The following is a 19,771-nucleotide window of genomic DNA, read 5'->3' on the forward strand; positions in this document are numbered from 1 at the left end:
TGGATCTAATGACCTCAATACCAAGAAAATAGCACAACTCTCCCAAGTCTTTCATCTCAAACCTGATTCCAAGTTGTTGCTTGATTTCACAGATCTCAACAACACAATCACCTATCAATATGAGATCATCCACATAAAGTACCAACACAATCATGCCATGGGCTGATTTCCTCACAAACAAAGAGGGATCGGCAGGCCCAAACCTGAAATCCAATAGAAATAAGATAACTACTTATCTTTTCAAACCATTGCCTAGGTGCTTGCTTCAAGCCATACAATGCCTTCACCAATTTGCATACCTTCTGTGGATATTGTGGATGTACATAACCCTATGGCTGCTCCATGTACACTTCCTCATGTAAGTCACCATGTAAGAAGGCATTTTTCACATCCATCTAATGTAAAGACCAGCCCTTACTCACTGCTAAAGCAATGACACACCTCACTGTACTCATCTTAGCAACAGGACTGAAAGTCTCTTCATAGTCAATGCCATACTCTTGTGCATATCCCTTTGCAACAAGTCGTGCCTTGTACCTGCTCACACTTCCATCTGAGTTTCTTTTCACTTTGTAAACCCATTTGCAGCCAATGGGTTTCTTTCCTGCAGGCAAATCAACCAACTCCAATGTTTTGTTGGCATCTAAGGCATCCATCTCTTCCTCCATGGTAGACTCCCATTCTGCATGACCCATAGCATCCTCAAATATTACAAGCTCTGGCACCTCAAGTACCTTAACCATATAAGAATAATGTATGGCACTCAGCCCATCATAAAATGTTTTGTGTATGTACCTTCAATAAATCAAGGTATTGCTAGAGACTCATTAATAACATGACAAAAGACATTTTGGATTTTCTAATCATTGAGACGGAAGGTTTTTACCCACACCATGAGCTTCTTCTCCACACAAGCCATGGCTCACACAACAAGGCCCAAGGTGGGAGACCCATTCATTTCCTACCCTTATCGTGTAGATGCTCATGATGTTGAATATTGCAAGTCCTTTTCCACTACAAGGGAAAATATCCAAAATATTTTGTGCGTGTACCTTTAAGAAGTCAATGTTTTGTGTATGACAACATGACAAAAGGCATTTTGGATTTTCTAATCATTGAGATTGAAGGCTTTTGCGCACACCATGAGTTTCTTCTCCACACGAGCCATGGCTCACACAACAAGGCCCAAGGTGGGAGACCAAGTCATTTCCTACCCTTGCTCCACCATCCATTATGCTACAGCCTTGCTCCACTTCACTCACTTCACTACATATTTATACCACACCACGCGAGGCCTTTTGCCCACACCACGCGAGGCATTTTGCCCCCACGATGTTTTATACCACACCACGCGAGGCATTTTGCCCACACCACGCGAGGCATTTTGCCCCCACCACATTTTGCCCCCATGAAGTTTTATACACATTCCCACATTTTGCCCACATTTTGCTCAAAGTCCAAAGTGGGGGACCGGGCATTTCCTACCCTTGCCGTGTAGATCATGATAATGTTGAATATTACAAGCCCTTTCCCACCACAAGGGAAAATGTCAAAAGAGACTCTTTAACAACATGACAAAAGACATTTTGGATTTTCTCATCATTGAGATGGAAGGTTTTTGCCAACACCATGAGATTCTTCTCCACACGAGGCATGGCTCACACAATAAGGCCCAAGGTGGGAGACTAGGTCATTTCCTACCCCTGCCGTGTAGATGCTCATGATGTTGAATATTACAGGTCCTTTTCCACTACAAAGGAAAATATCCAAATGTTTTGTGTACATACATTTAAGAAAGCAAGTATGGCTAGAGACTCTTTGACAACATGACAAAAGACATTTTGGATTTTCTAATCATTGAGAGTGAAGGTTTTTTTTTAATCTCACAATAAAGTCTTCAACTCTCCATCTATCTCCAATTCTAAGTAATAATAAAGTATCTTGAGTTGGACATTAAATAGGGATGCAAACTTTGCAAGACCTCTCATGACTTATGCATTCTCCAAAGCTTGCATGGTTTTATCCATGTGTGCTTGCATGCAAACTACACAACAAACATGCTCCCTTCCACAAGAAATTTAGACAAAATTCCACATTTTGACCATGCCACAAGCTTTTGCATGGAAGGCCCGGCTTGAGGCAAAGGATGGCTAGCCCAAGATGGGAGATGGGTTGTCTCCTACTCTACTGCAATAGCTAGCCTCCATGTAGATGCTCATAATGTTGCATATTACATGCCCTTTCCCAAAGGGGACATGTATAATACAATTTGTGTACATCTCTTATAGAAATTACATAATAATTAAATTTATAAAATTTTGCTTGATAAAATGACATAAGAAATTTTGGATTTTCTAATCCACATAGAGAATTTGTTAATTAAAAAATCTCACATGCAATCAAGTCTTCAACACACATGCACACACACACACACACTCTCTCTCCATTTCTTAACAATAATAATAAAGAAGCTTGAGTTCATGAAGGTTAAATAGGGACTCAAACTTGACAAGAACTCTCATGGTAAAGATTTGTTAAGGAGAGGCCCTTAGATTTGGTAATGTGGGTGAAAAGCATGTCACTCTCATGGGGAAGCACCTTGTAAAAATGATTCATAGGGATTTGTTCCATCCTTGTAAATAGATCATCTTTGAGTGGACGTACAAAACCCAATCTTTTAATGCTTAATCCTACTTTTCCACTCCATTTCCATTTTCATAATCTCGTGTGACAAAAGCCCTTAGTGTACACATCTAAACACATTTTTTAAGGCAAAAAGGTGAGCTCAAACCTTAGGCTGCATGAATTAGTGAAGGAAAATAGAAATTGAAGGCCTAAGGAGAGTAGCACTTACATCTCAGGGGGTGTACGTAGAATGTATGTAAGTTACCACGTGCGATCAAATGAAGGGGTTATTTAATTTAAGAAATCATGAAAATTTTAAAAAAATACATCTACATAAGAAATTTGAAAAGAACATTTTGAACATTTTGATCAATTTTGAAAAGAAAAATATAAGTTGGTAAAGAAAAGGGTGTCATCTAGTCATAAAACATTTAAGGGTAAGGGGTTTTCCAAATACCCATGAACGCACATTAAAATTGCTCTCGCTCACGAAGTGGAGTGATCTCCATCCATTTCAAAAAGTCCTCTTCGCTCTATGGGCACGCTCTATGGGCAATACAACTATTAAAGCATTTATTTTTTTGTTGGTAGGAAAGATAGAAATTCCCAAAGAGAAGAAAAAAATGACAATAGTTAAAATAAATTGACAAGCGATTCGGAAAAAAAAACCAAGAATAGAAAGTTTCGTTCAGAAGCAAAGAGTGATCTTTGTCACTTTTGAAATATCCTTTTTGCTCTATGGGCGATACAAATGGGTGAGAAATTTGTGAAATTCAAACAAGAATGAAATCTTTTGAAGACCATTGCTTAAATAAAATGACAAGCAATTTGAAAAAAAAAACCAACTATCACTCGCAGAGTGAAGAGTGATCTTCATCACTTTTGAAATGACCTCTTTGCTCCATGGGCAATACACACAGGCGAGCTATTTGCAAAATTCAAACAAGAAACAATTCTTTCGCTTACGGAGAAAAGATTGATCTTCATCTGCCATCAAATGTGCTTTTCACTCCATGGGCAATACTATAAAAAATTTGCATTTGACTTGAAAGTTTTTAAAATTTCAAGTTCTTTCATGACCTTCAAAAAAGCAACTAGGTGGAGAAATTTGGGAAGGGATGTAATTTGTGTTGAACAACTTGAGGAAGCTTTTGGTCTCTAGCACAATATACAGATGTGGTAGAGAAAACAACAAATGATCTCCAGACAGACATTTTATAGATCATTTGCCACACATGCAAAAAATGGCTAGTGATGTCACCCACATGTACTCATGATGGTCTTTTCCACCTGGCACCAAAGGTTCGCTTACACGTGTTCACTACACATCAGCCCTAATTTCTTGCCAATCAAAGAGTGATATGTGGCACATATATGTTGCTACTGATGTGTTTTTGAAGACCTATATAAGTGCTTCATTCGTAATCGGCCCTTTTTTTGTTGCTCCTTACTTTTCAAATCTCTCTACTGTGTCTTGCTCTTAATTTCCTTTGCCACCTAATTTCCCACCGTTGTCTTCTTGCCTTTGTAATAGGTACGAGTTCCATATTTGTTTCTTTCTGACTCACGTAGGCTTCAAGCCTTTGCCCATGGAGTGGGGAGCAAAGTTCGCTTGAGATGAATTCCTCTTCTCGCTCCATAGGCGATGAGAGAATATTACAATATAAACTCACTAAAACTGCTCACATAATCATAGCACATTTCATTTCAATTTTCTTGTCTTGGTCCTTCTGCCCACATAGCAAAGAGCCTGGTTCTCTCTAGAATAATTCTTCTTATTGCTTTGTGGGCCATGTTGAAACATTATGCTACATATTCTCTAAAAAGTTTTACTCAAATGTTTATTTCACGTTACATTTGAGTTGTCTTTTGAATCATGTAGCTTTGATCCCTCTGCCCATGGAGCGAAGAGCAAAGTTCACTCTCAATGAATCTTCCTTTTCACTCTGTAGGCGATGAGAAAAAATGACAATATAAAATCACCAAAAAGGCTCATCCAATTGTAGCACATTTCATTTCACATTTCTTGTCTTGGTCCTTCCACCCACGGAGTGAAGAGCCTGGTTCTCTCTAAAAGAGTCCTTCTTATCACTCCATGGGTGATTTTGAAATTTTGTGTTACATATTCTCTAAAAGTTTATTCGAATGTTTATTCTAAGTTACATTTGAGATGTGTTTTGAATCATGTAGTCTTGATCCCTTTGCCCATGAGCGAAGAGTGAAGTTTGCTTTCAATGAATCTTTCCTTTCGCTCCATGGGCAATGAGAAAAAATAACAATATAAATTCATTGAAAATATTTAGAGAGGTTAGATTCTTTGTACATCTTGGATTTGAATTTTCTTTTCTTTATCCCTATGCCCATGGAGCGAAGAGCATAATTGGCTCTCAATGAGTCCATCTTTTTGCTCCATGGGAGATTGAGAAGGTTGACATTAAATAAGCATTGAGAAAGCTAATTTCAATAAAGTATGTATTCTTTGTTTATTTTTTCTTCATCCCTTTGCCCATGGAGCAAAGAGGACAATTGGTTTGCAGTGAACATATCTCTTCACTCCGTGGGCGATGAGTTAAACACTACAAGGGATCATGCTCATACCCGCACTCCTGGCCGCAGAAAATGACCTGGGAAAAAAAGTGTCGGGCCCGTATACTAGCGCGTGTATAATCGCAGCCACAGACATGCGTGTAAATGCGCGTGTACAGAAAGAGTCAGTCGGGCAGATACACGAGTCAATACACGCGTTTTGTACAGATTACCTGCAAATATACACGCGTTCTTGACAGACTATCTGCGTATGTAGACGCGAGTTTGACAAATTTAATGCGCTCATACACGCGATTACAGAGAGATAAAAAAAATCCTGAGAGTGCCTTTTGGGTACCTGGATGCTGTTCCAGCATTCCACCACCCAAAGGCACTCTCTGGATTTTTTTTTTGGTGCATTGCACCATCCACGAGGAAGATTTAGATTTAGCCCGGTGTCATTATCGATTCAAGAACAACATGAATGCATACATTGTCAATACATGATTCAAGACAAACATACTATCAATTCACGATTCAATATTACTATCAAAATTTAATGTGTACAAGGGAGTCCATATGTCAAAGTAGCCCATGGCTTCAATTAGAAACAAATATATACAAAGTCAAATAGGGAGGTCTAAAAAAGCCCATGGCTTCAGTTACAAAAATTTATATACAACCACATCCGACATTATTTTGACCACTACTCAGAGGATGACGAAGATCCGCTGCTCCCTCCATGATCAGAGGAGCTCGCATCGGTATATTCCGATGAGTTATGCTCATGTCCAACAGGAGCAATGGCAGGAACATCAGCAGTGGCGGGTGGATCATCAGGGGCAGGAGCATCAGCAGGTCCAGCAGCAGCTTGTGCCTGTTCAAGTAATATATTGTATGTAAGTATACATATATATGTAATTCAATAAACCAAAATCATTCATTTAGAGTTTTCAAGTACCTGTCGACCGTATGGTCTCATGGCCGCGTCAAACTGTGCTTCCGTGATACGTCCCTCGGTTCTGAAGATGGCCCACATGTCACATCTGCTATGCCGGCAAGCATACCCAGTCTCGTGGGCTGTGGGCCTCCTCCCCATACCCCGTCACTGTAACATAAGCAAGACAATTTGTAAGATCAAAACAATCATAGAATCAATGAATTAAGTAAACAATCAAATAAAGTGGCATGTTACTTACGAACTCTGCCTCCCACGACTCGACGCCGCCAGATCCAAAATGCGATGATCCAATGGTCTCCATCTGGATCCGTCGTGCCTCCACATGCTGCCTGCTCTTCACGCCACCCTCTACTCGCTTCTTTGCCTCCTTCCACTCGCGTTTGTGCGCAGTGGCAGGTTTCTCAAAAGGATAGCCCCCCGCAGCTACATTGACCCCATCATCGTACGCGAGTTTCTTAAGGTGAGATCTTTTATTACTTAAGATCTCCCTTATTCGCGTCCTTCCCCATACATCCGAGAATGTCGCGCGTGGGGGATTGGGGTACTGACTATGTACAGACTCTAGGACCTCCCTAACTAATCGGCTATCTTGATCTTTAAATTTTAAAAAACAATTTCTATACATGTTTGAAACTACCCCCCGCATATACTCCATCACCTCTTTCCGTCTTGCATCCATGACTACCCCGCCCCTATCCGTAACATCGTAGTAAATCACTCCCTCCACCTCCCTCTCCTCCTCCTCATCCTCACTGTCTCCTCGTACACACCTCCCTCTATGCCCTCTCTCACTGCGTGCCCTACTACCCCCCCCACCAAAGCACCTGCCGCATCCTCCACTCCCGCTCTCCCTACTGTGGGAGTAGCCATGACTAGGGGTTGCTGTACGTGACTGTGTACGTGACTATGGCTGTGAGGGAGCACGCGATGGTGGCCGTGAGCCCTCACGTGACGGTACCTGGGAGGGTGTGCGTGAGTGTCCACGCAGGGGTATGTCTCCTCGCCAGACTCGCAGGCATAGACGGTAGTGGAGAGGCTTGTATACTCGGGGGCACGGTGTGACTTGGGAGTCTAGGAGGGGGATGGGCATACATGTACTCTGTCAGCTCCACTGGATCAGGATGGCGCCCAAAACGGTTTATCATCTCCATCATCCAAGTGGCGTATGCAAACGGATTGGAGGAAGAGCCTGAATCCATGAAGAATCTGCAAAAATGAAATTCCCCCTCAATGAACCAAGCAAAACATGCAAGCTAGTAAATCAAGCAACAATATAAACATCTTAAGAAACCAAAATGAAAGGCGAAGAAGATTAACTAAAGGTGATCATGGTTGACATGACTAGCTTGTAAACCATTCTAGAAAAATAAACATATCTCCTACAATACCAAGCATGTATAAAAATATGTGCAACCACTGTAAAGTTGAACATAAGAGCCATCGAGACAATAGTAAGAGAGAACAAAAGCAATGATAAGGTGTCATGTTGTGGAGTACATATTTCCCAATTATGAATAGCATCTCAATCTTGTGATTTTAGTTACAGGAGACTAAAATAGATGTTCATGAGACAAATAAACATGCCCTTTACTTCTCAAAGAAAGGTAGAGATGACTATAGTACTTGAAAATTGATGAATACAAGAGGTTCTACACCAAAGTACAATAGAAAACTAATACAAGAACCTCTACACCAAAGTACAATAGAAAACTAATACAAGCCTCTTGAGGTGGAATCAAATAAGTCACAAAGGAGACACTTCCTCCTCACAAAGGAGAACTTGCAGCTCAAACCCAATAAGAAAGAACACACAGATCGCGTGTAATTGCCCGTGAACAAACACGTGTACAGTCACGTGAAGTGACTGTGCAAACAGACTACATGTGCTTTTACACGCGCTTCTACACGCGATTTTGCCGAAAAAACTTTTTAACGGACCGACCACCGACAAACAAATGTACTTATAAACAACTCCCACTGTCACTATCAACTACAAACAGCACGCGTACAAAGAAAGCAGGAAGTACATTTGCATAAACAAAAGACCACTTACCTCTTGGAAAAGTGAGTTTCTCGATTCTTTCTCCCCTTTTATGCTCTTTGCACCTGGTACTCGCCTTGCACTTTCTTTGGGTAGGTTAGGTGGGAGGAAGCTGCTTAGAAGAGACAGGTTTAGGAGCATTGGAAGTAGACGGCGGCGATGGAGGAAGAGGGCAGCGTTTGAACAAAGGGATTTTGAAACAAAGAGGGAGACTTGCGGGGTAGGTATACGCAAAAGAATGCGTGTAAAAGCGCATCTATTGGTTGGCAGCGGCGTGTATACATGGTGGGGTACACGCGTTTTTACAAGAGATACGCACTGATACACGCATTTTTACACAGTATATATGGGCTATTACACGTGTTTTCACACAGTAGAGACGCGCTATTACACGCGACACAGAGACTTTTTTTCCTTTCATTGAAAACTGATCCTATTTGTGTGTTGGTTATTTTGTACATAGGATGTCATCAACCTCTTCAAGCAGTTCTGGTGAGGATGAGACAATGCGTCATCGTGATCGCAATGTGTGGCTGGCACAAAGGATCAAGTATACGTGTAATCGATGTCAAGGATGCATTGTACGAGCACGTCGAATTACCTTGAATCACATCTCCATGTATGGAGAATGGATTCAAATAGGTTTAGAGGTGAGTAGATGTAAATTGATAGTATTCAAATGACTCATGGTGTGCAAATTAATGGAGTACGTTGTAATATATATATTGTGATTGAAGTAGGATGCAGTACCACATCCTAACATGGTGTCGTACGCACGGCGAGAGCATGCAAAGCGTCGACGAGATGATGCTGGAGCTTCGGGATCTATTGTCAGAGATGAGTGGGAAAGGGATGACAATAGCCCTGCACCCCACGAAGTTGTGGAAGAGGAAGTGTTTGATTCCTAGATGAATATGAAGCAACGGAAGCAATAGAAGGCACACAAAGCAAGCTTGTTTATTCATGAGAGAGCCTGAATATATATCCGGAACCTAGATCCATCATCCTAAAGTCCATCCAGAAAGAAAAAATGACTATCCATCATCATCGCATCCTAGCGATAGGGCATACTATCCAGTCATAGCCTAGATAGCATCCACAACATCCACTGATACCTGGCATGACCCATCCACTGCAACCTACCACCAACCATGCATAAATGGCAATTATATAATCACATGGAAACCATGCAGAAGCATACAAAATGTCATTATAAAACAACCTCTTGGCAATGAATAGATGGTAAAGTCCAATGCCAATCCAATGGTTTGTCCACTACTTCTTGGGTTGACACCCTAAGTGCCTCTTCTATCTCTTGGGCTTCATCATCCCCGAGTTGATCTGGTAGTAGGTGTGATTTGGTCTTGGACTGACCGTTGGTGAACTCGGTCTCCTCGTCATTGAGGGATGTAAAGTGGTGGCAGAGTAGATAATCTTCGGTATTGAGAGACATCTTGGGAAAAGGGTTTTTGGAGGTTTGAGAAGGGTTGGAAGTTGGTTGTGATTGATTAGAACTCAGTGAAATTTTCGACAACATACAGTTGAATTCCGATAATTCAGTGCCCTGTTGTTTCTACTTATATAGATTTATTGCAGCGCACTGCACTAATCTGCCAATGTAGTGCTTTGTTAAAATTGCTTCTGATTGACACTGAGAAGTGTTCACTGTTTCCTCTAGGTCAACTGCAATATCCATACTTTGACCTTCTCCAAACCCAAGTTGTATAGGCTGATGCATTAATCCCCTTATTATAGCATGGCTGGATAGCTGTATTTTTGGCTTAATTTGATGCAACCCAGTGATCATTTGTTCACATGTATGATTATTGAAAAGGTATGTGCATGCATATCACTACCATTGATGAAGTTCCTATCTAATTTAGGATCTCGATGCATTAACAGATTAATGCAATGTCCTGAGTTATGGTCACACCAATCACCTTTGTGCTTCTTGAATGCTCTCATAGCAGTTATAATAGACAGTATAACCATTGTTCACCCTCGGTTGCACTCTGATATGTGGAGTTTATCATGTCAATGCATTAACTGTTAATACATCAAGGTGAACTCAAGAGGCATACCTAGTTGATATTGGTGACTAGTTGTCCTTTGTAACCTTGATAGATCTTGTATGTGGCCTGCTTGCCCACTAGATGGTATTTGGTAGAAGATTCCAGTCAGGCACCATTTTTTTGGTTATTTTACCCCCTCCAAGAGGCTGAGTTAGTGATTCAAAAGCCATTTTGGGGGTTTTTGCCCACCACACATCCCTTTTAGTCCTCCCATAACCCCACGCCCCCCTCCCCCCTCTCTTCTCTCTCTCTCTCTCTCTCTCTCTCTCTCTCTCTGCTCTTCACATCAATGAGAAGAAAAGTGAGTTCTTTCTTCCTGAGATTCACTATCTTGGTTCACAAGAAGGTGTCCGTATGGACCTAGCCAAGATATAGACAATTGTAGAGTGGCCTGACTTGAAGAATGCCCATGAGGTAAGGTCTTTTCTAGGCCTATGATCATATTACCGAAGGTTTATTTGGCATTTTGCTGAATTTGCAGCCCCTCTACATGATCTCACTAAGAAAAATCTGAAGTTCAGATGGACCCATGACTACAGCTCATGTACTTCTCATTCCTGACTTAAGGAAACCATTCCTAGTAGCAGCTGATGCCAGTGGCGATTGCCTACTTGGCCTTTTCTAGATGCCAGGTCATCTATTTTCCCGGGAACAATCACATTAGCCTTAGGCCAAAGGCTCTGGACAAACTTGTCCTCTTTCTGAGTTTCCCTTATCTCGGTCATTAGAGCACTCTCTAATACCGTGAAACTCATATTGTGGACTATGCGCGACAACGCATCAGCCACCTTATTCTCCTTCCCTCTTCGGTACCGAATCATCATATTAAACTCCTGCATGAGCTCTGCCCACCTAGCTTGGCGGCCACTCAAGTCAGGCTGTTTATAGAAGTACTTCAGCGTATCGTGATCCACGTCCACGTAAAACTCTGCACGATATAAATATATGCAAGATATACCCTAGAGGATGGTATGCTAAAGAGAAATGGCAAGGTAGTTGTACCTAATCAGAATAACCTCTGGCAGAGGGTTATTCGTGAGTGCCATGATAGCCCATGTGCGGGACACCCAGGAGTCGAGAAGACATATGATCTCGTGAAGCAAGATTTCTTTTGGCCAAGAATGAAAAATCATATTCATGAATATGTGGCACGGTGTTTTGCGTGCCAGGTAAGCAAGCTAGAGCGGGTGAGGCCACCTGGTTTGTTACAGCCCTTGGAGATACCATCAGGCAGATGGGAGAGCATTTCCATGGACTTTATTATGGATTTGCCTACGACACAAGGTGGTTATGATGCCATACTGGTGGTGGTTGACCGTCTAACCAAGATGGCTCACTTCATTCCAACTAGAGAGTCTGTTAGTGCCCTGCAAGTGGCAGACTTGTTTATTTCTCATATCTTTCGTCTGCATGGATTACCTAGATCCATAGTGTCAAACAGAGATACTCGTTTTACCAGTCATTTTTGGACTGCAGTGTTTGATGTACTAAAGACTGAGTTGGGAATGAGTAGTGGGGATCATCCTGAAACGGATGGTCAGACGGAAAGAGTCAACCAGACCTTAGAGGATATGCTGAGGTTGTATGTGTCATTGAGGCAACATACGTGGAACAAGTGGTTGCCATTGTTAGAGTTTGCCTACAATGATAGGAAACATTCGTCAACTGGAATGAGTCCATTCGAGTTGAACTATGGTTATAGACCAGCTAACCCAACTACGGTTGGTGTATTCCAGAAAGTGCCTAGTGCCACGGACTATGTGGTCCAGATGCGGAAGATGCTAGCACTTGCGAAAGATAACATCCGACAGGCTATGGATAGAGCAAAATCTTATGCGGATGTAAATAGATCTTTTAGAGAGTTTGAAGAAGGAGAAAAAGTTTTTCTGAAGGTTCCTTCACACTCGAAATCTTTGATTTCATGAGAGTGTGCGAAACTATCACCTCGATATTGTGGGCTGTGGCTGATTTTGAAAAGAATAGGCAAAGTTGCTTATAAGTTGGAATTGCCACAAGGGTGTAGGGTGGTGCATCATGTGTTTCATGTTTCTCGTTTAAATAAGTTTTTGCATCCTGGTGACTCACTTGTTGAGGGCATTGTTTTATTTCAGGAGATAGAGGATAATGCAAGACGCAAACCAACAAGAATCCTGGACCGGAGAGTAATGCAAATACGAAACCGGAAGATACCCACGGTGTTGGTTGCATGTGGCATGGTTTACCTTTATCTGACGCTAGTTGGGAATCCGTATACCAGTTACGGAGAGCATTCCTAGAGTTCATCATCGAGGACGCTGATGCTTGAAGAGGGAAGGAATGTTATGCTCAAGCCGAGATGACATGACCTCGGATACATTGGTGGGCATTTTACTTAGATGACTAATAATGTAATATTTTAATGTGCGGAAAAATAAAATAGCATTTAATAAAATGCTCAAGCCGAGATGACATGACCTCGGATACATTGGTGGGCATTTTACCTAGATGACTAATAATGTAATATTTAATGTGCGGAAAAATAAAATAGTCAAGGAAGTAAATGCCAAGGTTCTAGATGTGGGTCAACTGGCATCGACTAGGTAGTTCTAATAGGGCTAGGGCCTAGGCGCATCTAAATGTGCAAATTGCCAAGGGGCAATTGTTTTTAAAATGAACTCCAAGAGAGGGGTAAAAAGATGCATCTAAGAAAGGGTCTAAAATGAGGACATGTGGCCAAGAACTATCTAGGGCAATAGGGGGCTTGGGCATCGACATGAATGGTAGGGATCTATCACGTGGATATTTGTGAATTGAAAACCTGCATGCTATATCCAAGAAGGCTGGGTGGATACGAGGATGCTAGAGCCTGTTAGTTAGAAAAAGTTAACAGTTTAAGTGTTACAAAACCATGGAGGACCAGCAAGGTAGAGGTCTTTTTTGCAGGCATTGCTCAGGTGGAGCAGTCCGCTTCGGAGACGTTTCTTTTTGTTGTTGGAGATCGGGACAGCTGGAGAGACCCTGCCTTCCGCCGGTGGTAGGGGAGCCTGGTCTACTCGTGGGGTTTCTGTAGAGAAGGGGGTAGACTTTTGGAGAGGTTGGACAGGTTCTATGTCAGCGATTGGGCCATTGGTAGAGGAGGTCAGGTGGGAGTAGTGCTTGGGACGACCCTCTCTGACCACGCGTCTCTGACCACACGCTAGTGATCTTGGCTTTGGATTCAGCAGTATAGTCCCTTGCTCCCCGATCTTGCAGGATCCCAGATTCCATCTCTCAAGAGGAGGTGCGTAGTCGTATCATCAGCCTTTGGGACAAAGAGTGGGGTACGTGCGACGACATTGCAGAGGTGGTAGCACAGACTCTCGCGGAGTCCAGTCAGATTTGCCAGGAGGCAGCCCTCTAGGTTTGTCAGGAGTGGTGGGGGAGAGAGAGAGCTCTCTGGAGGGACCTAGCCTCCATACGTCTTCAGTAGGTAGTGCCTGGCTCGGAGGAGCTTCGCCTCCAGGCGCTTCGGGCTAAGGCTCTGCTTGAGGAGACTCTCCAGAGTCACTCGGAGTTCTCTTACCATGCTTCCCTCTCCTACTGGGCTTGGAAGGGCGATAGGATGAGAGTAGAGTTTTTCCGGACTCATGGTTAGAGAGCAGTAGGGGACTAGATCCGGAGTCTCAGGACGATGGACGGGCGCATATGTTCGAGCCAGGATGAGGTCATGGGAATGGCCACTAACTTCTACATAACTTCTACAGGACACTATTTCAGCAGGAGCAACCCCCCACCCCCCCCGCACTAGACGTTGCCGTGAGGAGGTGTGGAGGCACACCCTGACCATCGTTCAGCCCAGTATGAGGTTGTCGCTTGTGGCACCTTTCACCATCGCTGAGATGCAGGATGCAGTGATCGCTATCGATGGGTAGAAGTGCCCCGGCGAGGATGGGCTTTTCAGAGCCTTCTTCACCTCGTTTTGCAGCTTCGTCAGCCTCTACTCGCAGCTTTTCAGTAGTGGCTAGATGCCAGAGAGCCTCTCTTCAGGTCTGATTTGCCTTATCCCAAAAGGGGGGGATAAGCAGGAGCTCCGACAGTGGCGTCTGATCACCCTCCTCACCACTGCCTACAAAATCCTCGCCAAAATGATCAATGCTAGAGTTCGGCCACTCCTCCCGGATCTCATTCATGACACTCAGACATGCTTTGTTCAGGATTGTAGCATTCTGTACAATATCTTCACTTTCTCAGAGGCGACGGAGTGGGCTTAGTACAGCGGGCAGCACTTAGTGATCCTACTTCTCGACTTTGAGAAGGCATACGATCGAGTGGATTGGTTCTTCTTGGAGGGTACTTTGGAGAGGCTAGGATTTTTGCATGGCTAGATCCAGAGCATCTATGTGTTATACAGGACAGCTTCTAGCAGAGTCATCATCGGTGGCAGGATGGGGGAGCGATTTCATCTGGAGAGATTAGTGAGACAGGGCTGCCCACTTGCTCCCTACCTTTTCCTCTTCTTCGCCGAGGCGATGACCCATTTCCTCCGTGCTAGGACGACGGGGATCCGGGGTGTTCGTTTACCCATCAGGGAGGATTCCGAGCTCTTGGACTTGGAATGTGCAGATGACATGGTGCTGTATGTTCAGAATGATGAGATGCAAAAATCAATTGAAACAAGTCAATTGGTTTTCTCACAGACCCCGGGGCCTCATCCCGGTGGGGGAGATTTTTAGGTTTTAGGTGGATTCCTCGGGGGCAAACCACTCGGTATCTCGATTTTCAGGTAGGCCTGGATGTCACGCCAGCTCAGCAGTTTCTCCCGGTGCTTGGTTCCATTCAATGGAAGCTGGCATACTGGAGCACTGCTAAGCTCTCACTTGCAGGTTAGGCCTTCGTGGTCAATCAGGTTCTCTTGGCCACGGCTTGGTACGTGGCCTCTTGTTGGTGCTTCTCGCTCTCCTGTGTGGCCCAGCTCAGGAGGATGGTTTGTAACTTCTTATGGTCCGGAGGGGATGGCATCAGAGACACCAGAGCCAGGGTAGCCTGGCAGACAGTCATTCTTTTGCAGGCAGAGGGAGGTTTGGGTATCATCGATCCAAAGCTTTAGAGTTAGGCCCTGCTGGGGAAGCTAGTTATCCACGGTTTTACTCCGGGGGGGCAAAGGTGGAAGCTCCTTTTCCAGTAGGGAATCAGCATGTGTATCCCATGTCGAGGAGGAGAGTGGCTGCCGTCTCTCAGGTGGTGGATCTTCACTTCAGCCCCGCTTACCCGCCCTCGGTCACCGTTCATTCGCAGCTTGCTTATAGTTTGGAGGTGACTTCGCCTCAGCCTCATCAAGTCTCCCCCTGGTAGCTAGGAGGAAATCGATCGACAGCCACTCATCTGGAATGGCTAGGTAAGGGATGCTACAGAGCGGCAGTTGGGAGAGAGGTCGCACATTGAGTGGGATGGCTGGATGTGGGGACCCGCTCGTTCCTTACGGGTTTGGAGGGACACTTACAGGCATCTGGAGATAGCAGCTCTTGCGGCAGCGGCGAGGGGAGTTCGCGGTGCTCAGGCAAGATGTACAGAGATAGATGGAGCGATTCCTGTCAGCTGGTTAGCACCACCGGAGGCATAGGCACTCCTGCCCAAAGATGCCTGATGGCTGGGATCATCCCACTGGTAGTAGCAGGATGTCTAGTCGACACCTCAGTCTTCTTCTTTGCAATGTTAGAGGATGGCCGCCTCATGAGAGAGGGAGCTTTTATCGACCCCCTTCTCCAGTGGCAAAGGGTTCGTGTGGTAGGTCTCATGGGGAAGGCTTGGTAGATCGACCCTAGCCTTGAGCGGGACCAGGTTCAGCAGTGGCGTCTCTGGCTTTGGGAGGGATGAGCCCTAGCAGGTGGATTGGGATCCAGGGGAGTGGAGGTGGCCAGAGTTAGTGGCAGACCAGGGGCCGGCTCCCTTCTTCGCATATAGTGCGAAGCTTGGCAGGAGAATTCTTGGGAGGATGCAGAGCAGACCACCTACACAGCCACCCAGCTGGTATGCTTAGGGCATCTCCAGGTTGTTTCTTAATCCTTCTAGAAGGCCTTGTGGGTGAACTGGCGTCCGCGGTAGATTTCTTACTTCCTTTGGCTACTTGTCCACAAGGGACTTCTAGTGGGGAGTTCGTTGTGACAAATAGGTCGGAAGGGGCTTTGTCAGATTTGTCACGAGGCAGAGGAGTCATCGAAGCATTGCCTGTGGAGCTGCACACGCGCCCAAGAAGTGTGAAAGTGGGCTTTCGGGATCCTTACTCGAGTGGCGCCGGAGCTAGGTCTGGTCACCTGGGGTGCATTTTGTTGATGTAGCACTTCGCTAGGCTACCATCAGATTTTCGAGGCAGGACTGCAGGACCCTGTGTACCTTATCATCCAGGGGACTTGGGGTCCTCTAGAGGGCAATCCTCAGCATTTGGCAAAGCTGGACGCAGGATCGCAGGAGAGGTAGCTAGCCTGGGAGATTATTGATAGCATCATCGGCTGGCACATTTGGACCTCGCGCTGCGCACAGATCCTTGGAGATACCACCCCATTTGTTGCCTAGATCTTGGCTGACATCTGGAGCGGGCTCATTCACACGCTCAGAGGTCAGTGGGACCAGATACAGGAAGACTCTTGGGCTAGCCGGGAGAAGAGGAGACGTTTCCTACGAGATTGGGACACTCAGGACCTCTTATTCGAGCATACTCCATAGGGCATTTAGTGGCGTTATTCCCCCCCTCTTTGGTTATTCACCCACACCCGCCTTATCCCACCTTGAGAGGCTTGTTTTTTATCCTGCTTAGGGCTGTGTTCGATTTGTGATAGCAGCCTAGTTGGCCGCAAGGCTGATCCCATGTACTCATGTTTTTCAAAGTAATATAATCAGCACTGTTTTTCGCCCCAAAAAAAAAAACATATGCCACTTTGCATCTATCTCCCCTTGTTGGCCTTCTCATCGCTTACCTTTTGTAGACCCGTTCCTCCCCAATTAGGCATCTTTCCTCCTCCTACACATTGTCAGCCTCCTGTGTTTTCCAGAGAGCTTCCTTCCCAATTCGTGACCTTCCGTTCTCCATCTGCACCACGTATCCCTTTCTGGAAATTCTAGCATGATCCTTTCCATTTCTTGTGCATGGGCAATAGTCTTTTTCCTGAAACAGGTCGAACCTCCCTATGTATTTTTTGCATGGGCAATCCTCCAGCACATCCTTCTCGAATCTTCTTGCCACCTCTTACAAGTATTAAACCACTCTCCCATTCCACATTTAAAAAAAAAACATCAAGGCACAATTAATGCACAATGGACCCTTAGATCACCACACAACCCTTTCCATGCACAATCTTAGTTGCATGCACACATGAGTGACCACATTAAATGCCCTATGACATGATAAGTAAAAAAATTAAACCCAACGCATGGGTAGCCACATTGCCCACCATAGAAAGGAAACCATAAGTGACAATCATAATGACATGACAAAGAAACATTAATGGGCACATTGATATTCCCACGTTGACGTCACATTGGATACCCTTCAATCCCGGTAGCTGGTATAACCACACTGCTTTGTCATCACTTTCACAAAGATTCCCTGCAAAATATTTATTCCAAACTTGTAATATTTAAATCATGTCAGTAGCCATAAAAAAAAGTGCTTCTAATACCCACCAGCCGACTATGTGCAACTAGGTGTCTACACCTCCACTGTATACAATGCACATTTTTCCTTCACATTTTGTTGCCTATCATATTTTGCCCACCCCCATGTTGAAGACATTCATGTCTTGCAGCTCATTAAAAAACAAGTGTTGTAGTTCATACGAGACGTCTTCATCCATGAGATTCTCCACTTTGGCCTTCTTCATCATTGCAGGTCCACATAAACCTACTTGCATTATCCTAACATTGTACTTTTTCAACCTCAAACCATTGACCTTGTTTTTATGCATGACTCCATCCAGATATTCTAGTTGATATGAACCATTAGTAAACTTTTTCATCATACAGAATGGCCCCTCTTATTTTGTCACAAATCTTGTCTTGAAAGTAAAATCCAGCTCACTATCATACCGCAAAACTAAGTCTCCCTCTCTGGTTTAGGTTGAGAAGAATTGAAATTTACACAATAGTAATAATAACAGGAAAAGAAGAGAAACACTTACAGTTTGACCTGACCATGAATTCCTGGTAGACTATTCATAAGAATAGCAGTTCTTTTTTGCAAGTTTATGATAGACAGACTCCAATGTGAGCTGCAAAATGTTCAAGAAGCAAATTATGTATATCAATGGATTGAAACATGAAATAGAATAAATAAACAAAAATAAATAAGATTATAGCTTACTTCTCCACAAAAGGCAAGATGACAAATTGTGAGGTCCTCTTTATGTGCTCAAAATAATGCAAAATATCTTTTGACTTGATTGATAAGTTTACAAGTGGTAAACTTATCAATGGGTCACAGATAAATATCTCTTCCGCTTGATTAGGAGGCAACTCTTTAAGTAATACCCTGGAAAACAAATAATCAAATTTAGTTAAAATGTAAATACCAATGAAACTATAAAATATATGTACCACTAAAACTATCAAATTTAGTGAAAATCTAAATACCAATGGAACATATGTACCTTCGACACATATAAACAACACTATCATTGATTTCTCTTTTCTTTGATCTTAGCATGTAAATATCCTCGGGTGCAATCTGAAGATAATCTTCTTCAGTTGTAGAAGATACATTGCAAATTAACTGACCCGGAACCTTGTCAACCCTTGAATCATTCTCCTTCTCTAGCAGCAATGTCTCATCCTACATATTATCTTCTTGAGATTTAAATTCAATCTCTTTTTCCTTCTTTTTCTCAATTTGTGCATCTTTTTCTTTCCACTCTCTTTCTGTCTGCAATCTTGTGTATTTTGATGTGCCAGGGAGATTCTCACTAATGTCCTCGACTTTGACTTCACTGCTTCTTTTTCTCTTCAATGCAGAAGGGATACTGAGGATCTTTAAAGCTTTCATATCTCTCATTGGAAGAGGCCTGAGGATAGGATCAAATCTATACCTCACCCTACTAACAAAAACCATGTCTTTATCCATCAGTGTAACCCTTCTGGCATGTGCAGCACAAATATTACTGTCATTCAAAAAATCTATCATGAAATCCTCAAGAGCCTCGTGGAGGCATAAAATAGCCCCACTTTGCCATCTAAATTCCCCTCTCACATTCAAAGCGATTTCCCTCACAACTCTCATTAGAGGTGCCCTGGGAATAGCTAGATCTACCGCTGCCTGGGCATTTCTTAATTCTTTGAACAACTTTTGTTGACGTAGAAGATGAGATTTAGCCTTCATTTTGCTCTTTCCTCCCTTTGAAAATGGTAAAACCTCCTTCTCTCCTGATGATTGCTTAGTCCTCTTAACTTCCTCTGACCTTAGTCGGGCAGCCTTTTTCTCCTCCTCTGTCATAGGCCGCATAGTTTGCTTAGTGCGCACCATATCTACAGAAAGGGAAACAACTTGTTAAAAATGATAACCTGCAATGAATCAAAATGCAAAAGATTGAAGTAAAAGCAAAC

The 19,771-nt window shown here is 43.6% G+C and overlaps 1 pseudogene; it reads right to left on the bottom strand.

The window, feature by feature from the left end:
* Positions 1-5,857: 5,857 nt before the first annotated feature.
* On the bottom strand, positions 5,858-6,791 carry LOC147880143 (uncharacterized; annotated as a pseudogene).
* Positions 6,792-19,771: the final 12,980 nt, after the last annotated feature.

The sequence above is a fragment of the Dipteris shenzhenensis genome, chromosome 32 (genome assembly GCF_047967505.1).
Source record: "Dipteris shenzhenensis isolate YYH24624 ecotype China chromosome 32, Dip_SZ_1.0, whole genome shotgun sequence".
In the NCBI taxonomy this organism is placed as follows: domain Eukaryota; kingdom Viridiplantae; phylum Streptophyta; class Polypodiopsida; order Gleicheniales; family Dipteridaceae; genus Dipteris; species Dipteris shenzhenensis.